A 12,967-nucleotide genomic window follows, 5' to 3' on the forward strand; every position below is an offset into this window, starting at 1 on the left:
TTGGAAGAAAGTCTGTATTGATTTCATAGGCCTGTTCCATGAGCTTCAGGAGAGTGAGAAATTCACAATGGTACTAGTTGATTCTGCTTCGAGGTGGGTTGAAGTTGCATTTATGAAGAATATTAATGCGCAATAAACCATTAACGTGCTTAATGATATTTTTAGAAGGGAAGGGATTCCAGCTATAGTTTTGTCAGACAATGGCACACAGTTCACATCGAAAGAGATGGAAGAGTATTTTGCACATGTGGGTCTGAAACACTTGCGAACTTCCCTTTATAATCCCCAAAGTAACGGTTTGTGCGAGAGGGTGAATAGGTTGGTCAAGGGCACTATGCAGCTTGCTCTTGCTTCAAATCACTCTGTCCAAAGGGAAATCAAGGTAATGCTTTGGGCATACCACACAACTGTACACCAGAACATGGAAAAAACACCATTTGAGCTCATGAGGGGGAGATTAGCGGGTACAAAATTACTTCCCACATGGATACAAAAACCACATTTAGCAATGGACCAACACTTTGCCACAACAGGTAGAACAAACATTTCTGAAGGGGATTTGGTCAAGGTCAAGCCAGGGGGGAATCTCAAAATGTTCAACAAGTTCAGGGGACCTTTTCAGGTGAAGTCAGTTTCTGGAAACTATGTAAGACTACAGAATGGTCAGACATGGAACCTCCGGAGGGTGGCATTGTATCAAAAAGCTGACAAGAGTCTGGGGTCTCGATTTCAGGCGTCTCGATTTCTCTCACCGTCCTCTTCCGTCAAGTTACTGACGAAAAAGAGGATAGACCTATTCGTGAGAGAAGACCACCCACATACTTGAAGGATTTTATTTGATGTTTTAGGAATGGAGTGGGTAATATTGCAGTTATTAGCATATAGTAAATAGAATATTTTATATCTCTTTACTGCATTTAACCACATTTCATCCTTCTTTGTTTCTGTAATCACATATCTTTCACGTTTGAAGTATCTTACTGCTTAAAATGATTCTTAACCAATTCATTTCTATTTTTGTTCTTTGTTTTATGTCAAAGGAAAGGAGATGTGTTATATTTACTGCCTATGTGTTGTTTCTTGTCTGGTGCTGGGCTCGTGGCAGCTTCCTCTCGTGCCTGCGAGCCGAGCGTTCTTGACACAGCCGTTGGCAGGAGAGAGAGCCTAGCACTGCTGTTGGGTTTTTCTCTACGCTCTCACTTGACAAATAAACCTTGAGTACACCAAAGAAACTTGCCTCCTTTGCCGATTATACAACATTTGTGATGATCTACTTCATTTGGTGTCAATCTGCCTCAGTTGATGGAGCCGCTTGGCCTTGTGAGAATGCGTCGAATGTTGCTGTGGTAGCGTTCAGTCAGCCAAATGTCTTCATGCTGTGATGTACTTACTTTTGTTTTTGCCTTGTATGTCACTATGAAATGGTTTGCTTTACCACAGACAAACCACCAAACCACATTTGTCTGCAGGAATTTGCATTCAGGTGGAAATCCCAGTCCACATATGAAACACATTTTCTTTTTCTGTGGAGACATTCCTTTGTATCCCTTGGCCTTGTACTTTGGCTTACTCTTCATGCTCATAACTAATGCACTTTGGGAGTCTCCATCCTCTATGTCAGTCGCTTGACGATCAGCACACTCTTCAGCGTGCGCAGCTTTAAGGACTTCATCCAAGCTCAGAGTTTCACTCAGCACTTTTTTTTTTTTTTTTTTCATTGTAGAAAAGAATCTGACAGAATCACTCCGAGGTGGGTAGCACCGTCATCGTAAAATTAATTTAACTTTCAGTGCTTCGCCAGAACATCCAATCTCTCCACAAATTTATCAATGGTTTCACCTGGTCTCTGGAATTCTTGACTGAATAAGTACCTTTTATAACCATATTTCATTTTTTTTTAAACTTGAAACTTGGGTGGAATCCTGGATGGAGTGCCTTGCATAGCTTTCACCGGCTTTTTCAGCACAGAATCCATTGCAAATCTCAAGCCTTGACTAAAAATATATTTTCCTAACGTTTCTGTGGTGGACAGTTTTTCAATCTGCTGGGAACCACAAACTTCCTTCCACCCAGCATTTCCCCAAGTCTCCAAAAAGAAAGGGTATATCACTTGTGGGTGTAGGCCTTGTTGGCATGACGGAAACGGCCCAAAATACAACACGGATACAACACATTTTTCCACTTGAAACTGCCACATTTTTTTAGAAAGTGGGTATCTGTGGATTTTGTAGGTGCTAGATCAGCCAGCACCTAGGGAAACTTGAACATTTTTGAAAATGAAGACACCTGGGTGTGGTAAGTTGGGTGGGTTGGGTACGAGGTCATTTTACTCAGAAGCCTTTGCAAATCCCAAAGGTAAAAACACATATTTTCTACACATTTATATGTGGAAAGCTTCTGGAATTTGTGGGGACCCACACATTTCCTAACACCCTGAGTTCCCACAATAATATAAGAAGATAAAAACAGTTCCCCACACGTGTGGGCGGATCAGAGACCACGACACAAATAGTCCAAAAGCACTCCATTAAGAGATAAGCAATAGGGGTAGCTTCTACATTTGGGGGCTGTGGTGTGTTGCCTTCAATGCAAACCTATGAACAGTGACATTTTTGAAAACTACTCATTTTCCATATATTTCTGTGATGGAATTTTCCATAATCTACAGTAATCTACAAAACTCCTCTCATCCAGCATTACCCTAATGGTGTAAGAAAACACCCCACTTGTGTCGCTGGGTCTAGTGGCTGTAACGGAAACAGATCAAATTAGGTTCAATGGGAATCAACTTTCGAAGTCTCCCATTGAACTTGGTTTGATCAAAAGTGGCTGTTCTGGTGGTTCATGTCAATGCCTTTTTACGTTTGAAGCACTACTCCATTAAAATGAGGGATCCGTACATTATTTGTATTTTATTTTAAAAAGCCAGATTTACTTTTTTTTTAAATGCCCATCTTACAATGGGAGTTATCTCCCACGGCAAGGTGGGGCAGGGGCATGGGACAATTTTCGCTGCCCCTTATCAAAATGGTTTTCCAGTTGGTAAGGGGCAGCAAAAACTGACCTATATGTCAACTTATCCAAAATGAGTAGGGAAGTTTAGAGGTCAGCCACAGATGGCCCTTAGTCAGCCAGGACATGGGAGAGTTGCAACCATGCCAGACATGAAGTAGTCTTCCCCACGATTATACCAATGGTCCATCAGCATATATATTGGGTGGGCAGACCATTATCTTCACAGTAATGATACTATGTTGCTGTTGCAATGGAGTATCTGTACCACCTCTAGTATAAATCTGGAACTCATTTTTGTTAACTTAATCCACCACTTATATAGGTTGGTTTTAGAACCTCCAGAAATTCTAGCTGCAAAGCACAAATACTTATCACAGTATGTGAATATTGAAACCAAGATTACTGAAGGAGAGCAATAAAGCCACGTCAATGCATCAACTGCTTTATGGTCCACTCACATGCCATTCACCCACCACACACACGTAACACCAGCCATGGTCAAAATCCAACGTATCAGTGCACTCACATCAACATACCACCGCCATTACTGGACATTTCACATCCATACGTCACAGGACATAATCTCTATTCAAGACAGCCTATCACACAGTCATCAAACAAATTGCACACTACCACTACAAACAAACCTCCAAGCATGTATGCCCAAACATGTTGACAGGTGGTACATCCACAACCTTCACAAATGAATAAAAAATTTGACTATATTTTCCCCCCTGTAAAATACCTGTCTCTATTCTTAACATTGCCAAACACATGCATAGTGAACCTTTACTAATGGCTCCCAGGGAAGCCACATTAGGCAGAGGAATACATGTATTAAATGCATCTTTAGCACACTCATTTTGGTAAATTCAGCTCCTTCCGGTTTTTTGAAGTTGGGGTGTCCAAGAATGCCTTCTGAGGCCTATATTTCTCATACTGAGTGAGCATAGCCATCTCTGAAACTAAAGCAAACATGCTGGGGAATTCTACAGATTACCCTACAGAGCACATCATAAACAACAAAGATTGTTAGATTTAGACACACAGGGTAGTCAGTGAGAATGTAGCATATGTCCCTCCCACTATTGTGTGCAGTGCTGCGAGTGTTGGGTGAGGAGTTCTCTGTAATGTTATGATTTTTTTTTTGTAAAGGGCACTATCCCCTGGGAGAGTATACTGTCACCAACGCAGGAGCAGTAAGGGCTGATCCATGGATTAACCTAGTCAAAGAGCCAAACGCTCAGCTTTGTGTGGAATACAATTATTTTAGAGAGGACGCATGTGGGTTGGGGCAGGTCATTCCGCCCTTTGGGAGCAAGTTAGGAGAAGTGATATCTCTTTGTTCTGGTGCTGCGTATGCATTAAATGTGTGTGAGTATGAGTCCAGTGGAGCAAAAGTATCTGAAACGTTTCTAAAATCTGAGGCGGTTTTAAGGTATGTCTGACCAGTGCTGTGCAAAGCTTTGAATGTGTGTATCAAGAGTTTAAAAAGAGCTGTGGATGGTGAGTAAGTGAATCTGTGTGAGGTGCAGGGTGTGTGCGTGTTGGGATATTGAGGCTGCCTGCTGCATTCTGTATTTTTGTAAGTTAGCTGCTTAGTTCAATGAGGGAGTAATTTGGCATCAGGGTCAAAACAGAGCCAATGGGTGTTAGTGCGTAGGTGAACATGAAGTGATGACATGTATCTCTACTCCCTTGCCTTGAGTATCTGCCGTCTACCTATGTCTATATCCCTGTGAAAGCACAACTAAACTAAGCTTTTCCTACCCGTTCCTGTCGCTATCCTTATCGTAATACAGATTAATCCTGTATACTTGCCAAGTGAACCTATAATAATGCCTACAGTCGATATCTACGCAAAGTGCAAGAAAACGTGTCCTTTGTGTGCCTCAGCCCAGTCACAGTGCTAAATTCAACTTTTTATTGTTTATTGATGTAAGCAGGGAGTGTCAAGAAATGCCTTCCAAGGCATACAGTTCTCGCACTGAGTCACATGCACAGAGTAACATATCTACCTTTGAAATTAAGGAAACCTCGGGGGCCATATTTTCTACAGTAATAAGCCAAGCAATGGTCCATTTGATTTGGAAGTGTGAGATACTAATTGAGTTTAAAACTAGAAGTGTTGTTGAATGAGTCCCACTGGACATTTGTTGAACTCTTTACACTTACTCTGGTTCTCGTGGTAAATCAAGGTTGTGCTTGTGTTGTACTTCAAAACTAGTCAAGACTTTACTTTTTTGACACACAGGGTACTCCGTGGCACTGTGGCTTATGTTAGGTCCACCAATAGGTTTAGGGAATATAACACCTCCACGTTCTGATGTTGGATAAACATATTGAAAATGCAACAGAAGAAGAGTAGGGAAAATTATTCTATAACTACTTACCAAGTGAGGTAGTAGACCATGGAAGGTAAATATTCATGCACAGCCATTGACAGGTTTGTCCTTACCACACCTCCACCTCAGTCAATTTCCCAAGACCTCACTTTTGTATAGTACAAAATAAAGCAAGGAGGGAAAACTGACAGGGCTTGCCAATATGGGCACTGGAGACAGTAATCACGACTGTGACTGTGACATTGGTGACTTAGGGGGGATCTATTAGCATATAGTACCCATATTACTTCTCAAAAAATGCCCTTCACTTGTAAGTAATACATTTGTCCACTTGTCGCCACCGTCTCCCGCATCTGAGGAGCAACCACCGGCGGCAGATCGTTCTCCCACCTCGCCGCCAAGACCTGGAACACCTTCCCCACCCTCCTATGGCGGACCCAGGACCTAGTAACCTTCAGGAGGCTTCTCAAAACCTGGCTATTGTAGCATTAGCAGCACCCCCCCCCCCACCCCAGTGCCTTGAGACCCTCACGGGTAAGTAGTGCGCTTTACAAATGTATTGATTGATTGATTAATCTATTTATTTATTCATTTATTTATTCAGGGGTTTCACTGAACTCACTTCTGACATTTTACAAATGTCATTTTGCACCATGTGTGTGTGAGAAACAAAAGGCACATGCCTTTTAATAGGCACACTTAACAGCATTTGTTTGCTAGGTGTTGTGTGTGTGCAACAGGAGGGGGGCTTGGTGAAAATGTTTGCTTTAACTGGAAATTGTCATGCTATAATACAATTCTTCTTCAAAACACAATGTGATTGATTGGGTCACGCAAGTCCACTTTCATCTTCACAAATTAAATAGCATGTGGAAATTAAATCACTCTATAGCGTGTGGGTCACCCGCCAGCATATTTGTGTTTCATGCTTGTAGCCTAGTGCTGTTAGCAAAGGCTACCTCACCAAAGCTTTTAAACAGTATTTTGCAATCTTCCTGCTAAAGCTCCCTGACAGTTGTGCAAGGTGAAGATTTACTGCTCTCCTCCCAAGAGCCCACAGTCCACATTTCTGGGATTCCTCAGGTTTCCAGAGAAAAAAGGGGAGGGGAGAGGCGCTGGGGCGCATTATCCCAGCGTTGTAGTGGTATGAAAGGCAATGGTTTTAATGTATTTGTTTTTGTTTGGGCTTTTTAAATGATGTGCAGTGTGTAGTTTGTCTGCTTGTAAGTTCAATCAATAAATCAATCAATCAATCAATCAATCATTCAATCATTCAATCATTCAATCAATCAAAGCATTTGTATAGCGCGCTACTCACCCGGAGGGTCTCAAGGCGCTTGGGGAGGGGGGTTCCGCTACTGCTCGAACAGCCAGGTCTTGAGCTGCTTCCCGAAGGCGAGGTGGTCCTGGGTCCGGCGGAGATAGGTCGGGAGGGAGTTCCAGGTCTTGGCGGCGAGGTAGGAGAAGGACCTTCCCCCTGTGGTGGCTCTTCGGATGCGGGGGACGGCGGCGAGGGCGTGGCCGGTCGATCGAAGCTGGCGTTTGGGAGTGTAGAAATTGAGGCGGCTGTTGAGGTATCCTGGGCCTTGGTTGTGCAGGGCTTTGTGTGCGTGGGTGAGGAGACGGAATGTGATTCTCTTGTTGACCGGGAGCCAGTGCAGGTCTCTCAGGTGTCCGGAGATGTGGTTGTGACGGGGGATGTCCAGGATGAGTCTTGCTGAGGCGTTCTGGATCCGCTGGAGTCTCTTCTGGAGTTTGGCGGTGGTTCCGGCATAGAGGGAGTTGCCGTAGTCCAGTCGGCTGGTGACGAGGGCCTGGGTGACCGTCTTCCTGGTATCGGTGGGGATCCACCGGAAGATCTTGCGTAGCATGCGTAGGATGTTGAAGCACGACGAGGAGACGGCGTTGACTTGTCTGGTCATGGAGAGGGAGGAGTCCAGGATGAAGCCCAGGTTGCGTGCGTGGTCTGTTGGTTTGGGTGCGCTGCCTAGGGCGGGGGGCCACCAGGAGTCGTCCCAGGCGGAGGGTGAGGATCCCAGGATGAGGACTTCCGTCTTGTCCGAGTTCAGTTTCAGGCGGCTGTTCTTCATCCATTCAGCTACCTCTTTCATCCCTTCGTGTAGGTTGGCTCTGGCGGTGGCGGGGTCGTTGGTGAGGGAGAGGATCAGCTGGGTGTCGTCGGCATAGGAGATGATGTTGAGGTTGTGCTGGCGTGCGATGGCTGCGAGGGGACTCATGTAGACGTTGAAGAGGGTTGGGCTGAGCGAGGAGCCTTGAGGAACGCCGCAGATGACTTCGGTGGCTTCTGATCTGAACGGGGGGAGGCGGACTCTCTGTGTCCTTCCGGAGAGGAAGGAGATGGTCCACTCCAGTGCCTTCTCCTGGATTCCGACGTTGCTGAGGCGCTGTACTAGGGTACGGTGGCAGACAGTGTCGAAGGCCGCGGAGAGGTCTAGGAGGATGAGGGCCGCTGTTTCTCCGTTGTCGAGCAGAACTCGGATGTCATCGGTGGCTGCGATCAGGGCGGTCTCGGTGCTGTGGTTGGCCCGGAAGCCAGACTGCGAGAGGTCGAGGGATCCGTTCGTCTCGAGGAAGGCGGCCAGCTGCTTGTTGACGGTCTTCTCGATGACTTTAGCGGGGAACGGGAGCAGCGAGATGGGTCGGTAGTTCTTGAGGTCGGAGGGGTCGGCTGATGGCTTCTTTAGTAGGGCGCTGAGTTTGGCGTGCTTCCAGTTCTCCGGGAAGGTGGCGGTGTTGAAGGAGGTGTTGATGATGTCCCGCAGGTGGGGTGCGATGACAGCGTCGGCCTTGTTGAAGACGTGGTGAGGGCAAGGGTCGGTCGGAGATCCGGAGTGGATGGAGTTCATCGTGCGGACGGTGTCTTCGGTGCTGATCGGGGTCCAGGCGCGGAGGGTGGTGGTGGGGGGCGGTGGTTCGGTCGTGGCGTGCGTCGGTTGAGTGCGGAAGCTGTTGTGTATGTCCGCGATCTTGTTGTGGAAGTAGGAGGCGAGGGAGTTGCAGAGGTCTTGCGAAGGGGTGATGTCGTTGTTTCCGGCGTTGGGGTTGGAGAGCTCTTTAACGATGTCGAAGAGTTCCTTGCTGTTGTGTGCGTTGTTGTCCAGTCGTTCCTTGAAAGCAGTTTTCTTGGTGGTGTGGATCAGTTGGTGGTGTTTTCGGGTGGCGAGCTTGAGGGCAGTCATGTTGTCCGGTGTTGGGTCTCTGCGCCAGGCTTTCTCAAGGGCTCTGCAGTTCTTCTTCAAGTTCTTGAGTTCGTCGGTGAACCATGGGGCTTTCTTGCTGCCGGGTCTGCTAGGCGGGGTCCTCAGAGGGGCGAGGTCGTCTGCGCAGTCGCTGATCCACTTCGTGAGGTTGGTGGCCGCTTGGCTGGGGTTCGTTGCGCTGGTGGGTGGGTTCTTGCTCAGGGAAGTTGTGAGCTGGTCGGCTGTGATCTTGTGATCTTAAGTTAACTATTGAGGAACCTGATCTGGTCAACTTAAAAATCTCGATGGCTCAACAGTTCTATGTATGTTTGTAAGTTATAAACTGCCCCAAATTGTAAATCTGGACAACTTTTTAGTAATCTAATGCACTAAATGGGCATCTTAAGCTCGTAGACACATTACCAAGCATCAAAACACTTTTATTTTGAAAAATTGTTTCAACACGTACAAAAGCAATGATTCAAAAAATGTGTTTAAAGTTCAAAAAATGTCTTATTGGTTATATATAAGGTAACAAAAATGCTTAAAATACGTTTTTATTATAACTTTTCAACATGTTGCACAGCACCCACGCATGTCTTCAACATAGCTTAAAGACACTGACAAAGCCAATAGCTGTGCCTAAACACTTACGAGACCCCAATGGCTAGACCTATTGGCTATGCCAATGCTTGTTTAGCCATTGTTTTGGGGCTACTTTATATAAAAAAAAAAATCGTGTGTGACCATCATGCCAACCATTAGAAGCGCTGCAGATCACTCTGCTGGCTCTTTTTGTTTTATTTTTTAGAAGTTTTTATACAGTGCAAAGTCAACCCCAAGGTATTGCAGCTCAGGCTGATTCTCCTCATCCTCTCCTGGTTCAAAACCGCCACTATTCACAAACTTAGGCCACTTTTTTAGGGATCATTTTAAAATTATTTTGATTGCATGAATGCTTCTTACCATTAAAATTATCGCTGGTTTAGTAGCAGAAAACTGCAGCTAAAGCGGCGATACTGGGCTTGATAATATGCCCTGGAGAACTCCAATAGAAGCCCATGTTCACCCCAGAATATGGACTTCTATTGGAATTCTCCAGGCCATATTATCAAGCCCATTATCGCCACTTTAGTGGCAGTTTACTGCTGCTAAAGCGGTGATAATTTTTAATGCTGTTCCTGCCCCATTGATCCTGCACTCGGTGTGCACGCGAAAGCTGGTACTTTCTTAGAAGTAACTCCCATTGCATGTTTGGTTTGTGATACTTGTGGGTGCACATGGGCTAAGGGCTTGCAGCAGTCGCATTGCTTTGCCCTGCCAGCTGTTTGGCTCTCTCACAGGCATCAGTGATTCCAGCCCCCTGCTATGGTTGTGCGGGCAGGACCCAGGCTACCGGGGCCTTGAATCCCTGTGCACGGCAGTGGCCGCCTGGCATTGCCGAGGTCATTCATTTATTTGTAAACAGTACGGCAACGTTACTGCTTGCTAAGCATCCGGCTTCAGCAACGTCTTCCATAGCTAGAGTGTAAGGCCACCTTTTAAGCTATTTGTTGACAAGGAAAAGGGCGCAAGTCCTAAAAATCAGAAGTGGGGGACACTGACGTCACAACAGGAAGTGACGCTACGAAGGGTGGCATGCATCATCGGACTCATTGCCTCCCCTCGCTCACCCCTTAGAAGCGATTGCATCAGAGAAGCCAGCGCATGAGCAGCATTCTGAATCAGCTCCGATCTCGCCCCAGAGAGGCCAAAGAGTGAATGTGTGGCTCCATTTCCTACAGTGATCGAGCTCCCAGTAAAGATAGTGGGGGGACGCCGTCCACCGGCGTGGTACCCCGACTCGAGCCCTGACAAGGAAGACTGCTGTCCTGGCACTTTCAAAACAGCCAGGAATATTATTCAGAAACCTAGATTTAGTCCACTAGATTTCTGAAGTCCTTATTGTAGTCCTTATTGTAGTGCCAAGGCATGTGCAGCGTTTCTTGTCTCCTAGGAAACAGTGTTGATTGCCACCGGCGTGGGAGGTGCAATGCTCTGCAGAAATGGTCAGCTATTTATTATCTTCAAAACAAACTTTTTCATAAACCTAGCAATTCCTGGTGCTGCAGGAGGAGTGTCACCAAGGCTCAAAGGCCTGCAGGGCCACTGAACTTCGATACCGTTCATATTTTATTATCCAACCAACAGTAACACATACTTTTCTTGCCCTGTGCTGGCAACCAGTGCACCGTTACAATAATTATTATTGTTTCATTGAACGCGCTGTAAAGGAAGCTTACTATTTTGTTCAACACAGTAGTCTGTCTAAGACTTGAAGGCCATATGTAGGTAACTTGGAAATACCGATTCCTAAATACCGAATTTTAACGACTTGGTATTTAGGAATCGGTATTTTATATGTAGGGAATAAATCGGTATAAAATACCGAATCGTTAATATTCCTTATTACCGAATCAGTAATACCGATTCAGTAATAAGGAATTACCTACCCATTCATTCCTATGGGCTTGGAGGCCCAGAAAGGTATGAATGCGAAGAAATTCGAAATTACCGAATCGGTATTACCGATTCGGTAATCGTGGGTGGCATTTCAAGGGTGCCAGGGTGTTCAAAGGACACACTCTGGCACCCCTGAAATGTGCATGTGTGCACATGTGCACACATGTATGCCATAACGCTATGGATGTGTGCCACATGGCACTTTTAAAAAAGCAAAAATGTGCTTTTTTAAAGGAATTCAGTAATTACCACCAACTTGAAGTTGGTGGTAATTAACGAATTCCTAAGGCCCAAAAGCACTCTTAAAAGTGCTTCCTACATTGCATTTAAGGTATCGGTATTACCGATTCCTTAAATGCAAGGCCAATTAGGAATTGGTATTAAGGAATCGGTATTTACCGATTCCTTAGTACCGAATCCTTCCCTACATCAGGAATGCCTAAATACTGGTCGGTAACGGTGAAATGTACCGAATCTCACCCTTACCGACCGGTATTTGGGCAACCTACATCGGGCCCTTGCTTCTTTGCCATATCTGCCCTTCACAAGCAGCCTACTGTTTTTAAATGGAAAGATTAGTGGTCAATTTGTGCCGGTGTTTGCCGGTCCTTGTCACGTGTCACCACCACCACCTTGTCACTTGCAAACACCACCAGTTATTTATGACAGTCCCCCACATTGTGTCACTGTCTGTCTTTTTAAGCAGAGATCATCATCTGCATGTTTAATGCACTTAAATAAAATATATGGGTGCAGAATGTATTGACAGCAGTAAAGTGATCTGGAAAAATCAAAATGTAACACTTTTATTGTTTGGTGGCCGGCATTTGGCAATGCTGTCAGGGACAGAGGAAAATGCCTAACATGGTTGTCTCCTAAGAAATACCTCAGGCCTGGTACTTACATTACTACAAATTAAGCACTGGAAAAAATGTATAATAAACTTGCCCTGTATCAAGCAAGGTGCTATATAGGACAAGTACTGCTGTTTACTACCACACGGTTTACAGGGGAAGTATGCTGCAGTGTTGCGTGGTAGGTTTGCTGCTATATTGTACAAATCACTGTAATGTAATGTGACTGCTCTAAGAGGCAATGCAAATGGACCTGGGTGGTCTGTTGTTTAAAGTACTGTACTCAGAGCTTGTTGAGGGGTCTCAGAAGTTACTGTACACGAAAATTCTGCTAGGACATACACAATGTTGCTTAGGGATGCATAAGGTTATATTATGCAGTGTGTCTCACTCAAATACACGGTAAAACTAAACTGGAAGCAATATCTCAATACAAGTAATCGAGAAGCTGCAAACGCTCATTCATGCAGTAGTGAACAAACTCCAAACACCAAAGCACACATCTGGAACCAAGCACAGAAAACAAAGGCTGTCAGATTTTAACGCACATAGCAGCAAGAAAAGAGGAGGTTACTTAATGGCTGCACATGTATAATCTATGGGGCAGATTTACAAGCCCCTTGAGCCTCATTTACGCCGTTGTTGCGTCACTTTTGTGACGCAGCGGCGGCGCAAATCCTGCGCCATGGTGCGGGGTATTTACAAAGTGGCGCGTCTGAGAGATGCGTCACATTATAAAGCCCTGCGCCACATGTAGGCGTTCCTGCGCAGGGGGCGGGGCGTTCCGGTGCAGGAACACCACCTTTGAGCCCATGCTGCGTCAAAACCCTGCGCCTGCTTGAAGCAGGTTTGAAGCAGGCGTAAGGATTGACATAGTATTGTGCAGATAGAGCCCCCCAGAGCATTGCTGGAGCTGTGCAGCAATGCACCACCTTTACGGCACAGATGCGTCAGTGCCGTTTTTGCCCCATGGTGCGCTGCATTGTAAATGCGGCGCATCATGGGTGGCGGAGCTGCGGCGCACAATTACTGGCGCATCCCTGCTGATATG

The sequence above is a fragment of the Lissotriton helveticus genome, chromosome 7 (assembly GCF_964261635.1).
Source record: "Lissotriton helveticus chromosome 7, aLisHel1.1, whole genome shotgun sequence".
Taxonomy (NCBI): Eukaryota; Metazoa; Chordata; class Amphibia; order Caudata; family Salamandridae; genus Lissotriton; species Lissotriton helveticus.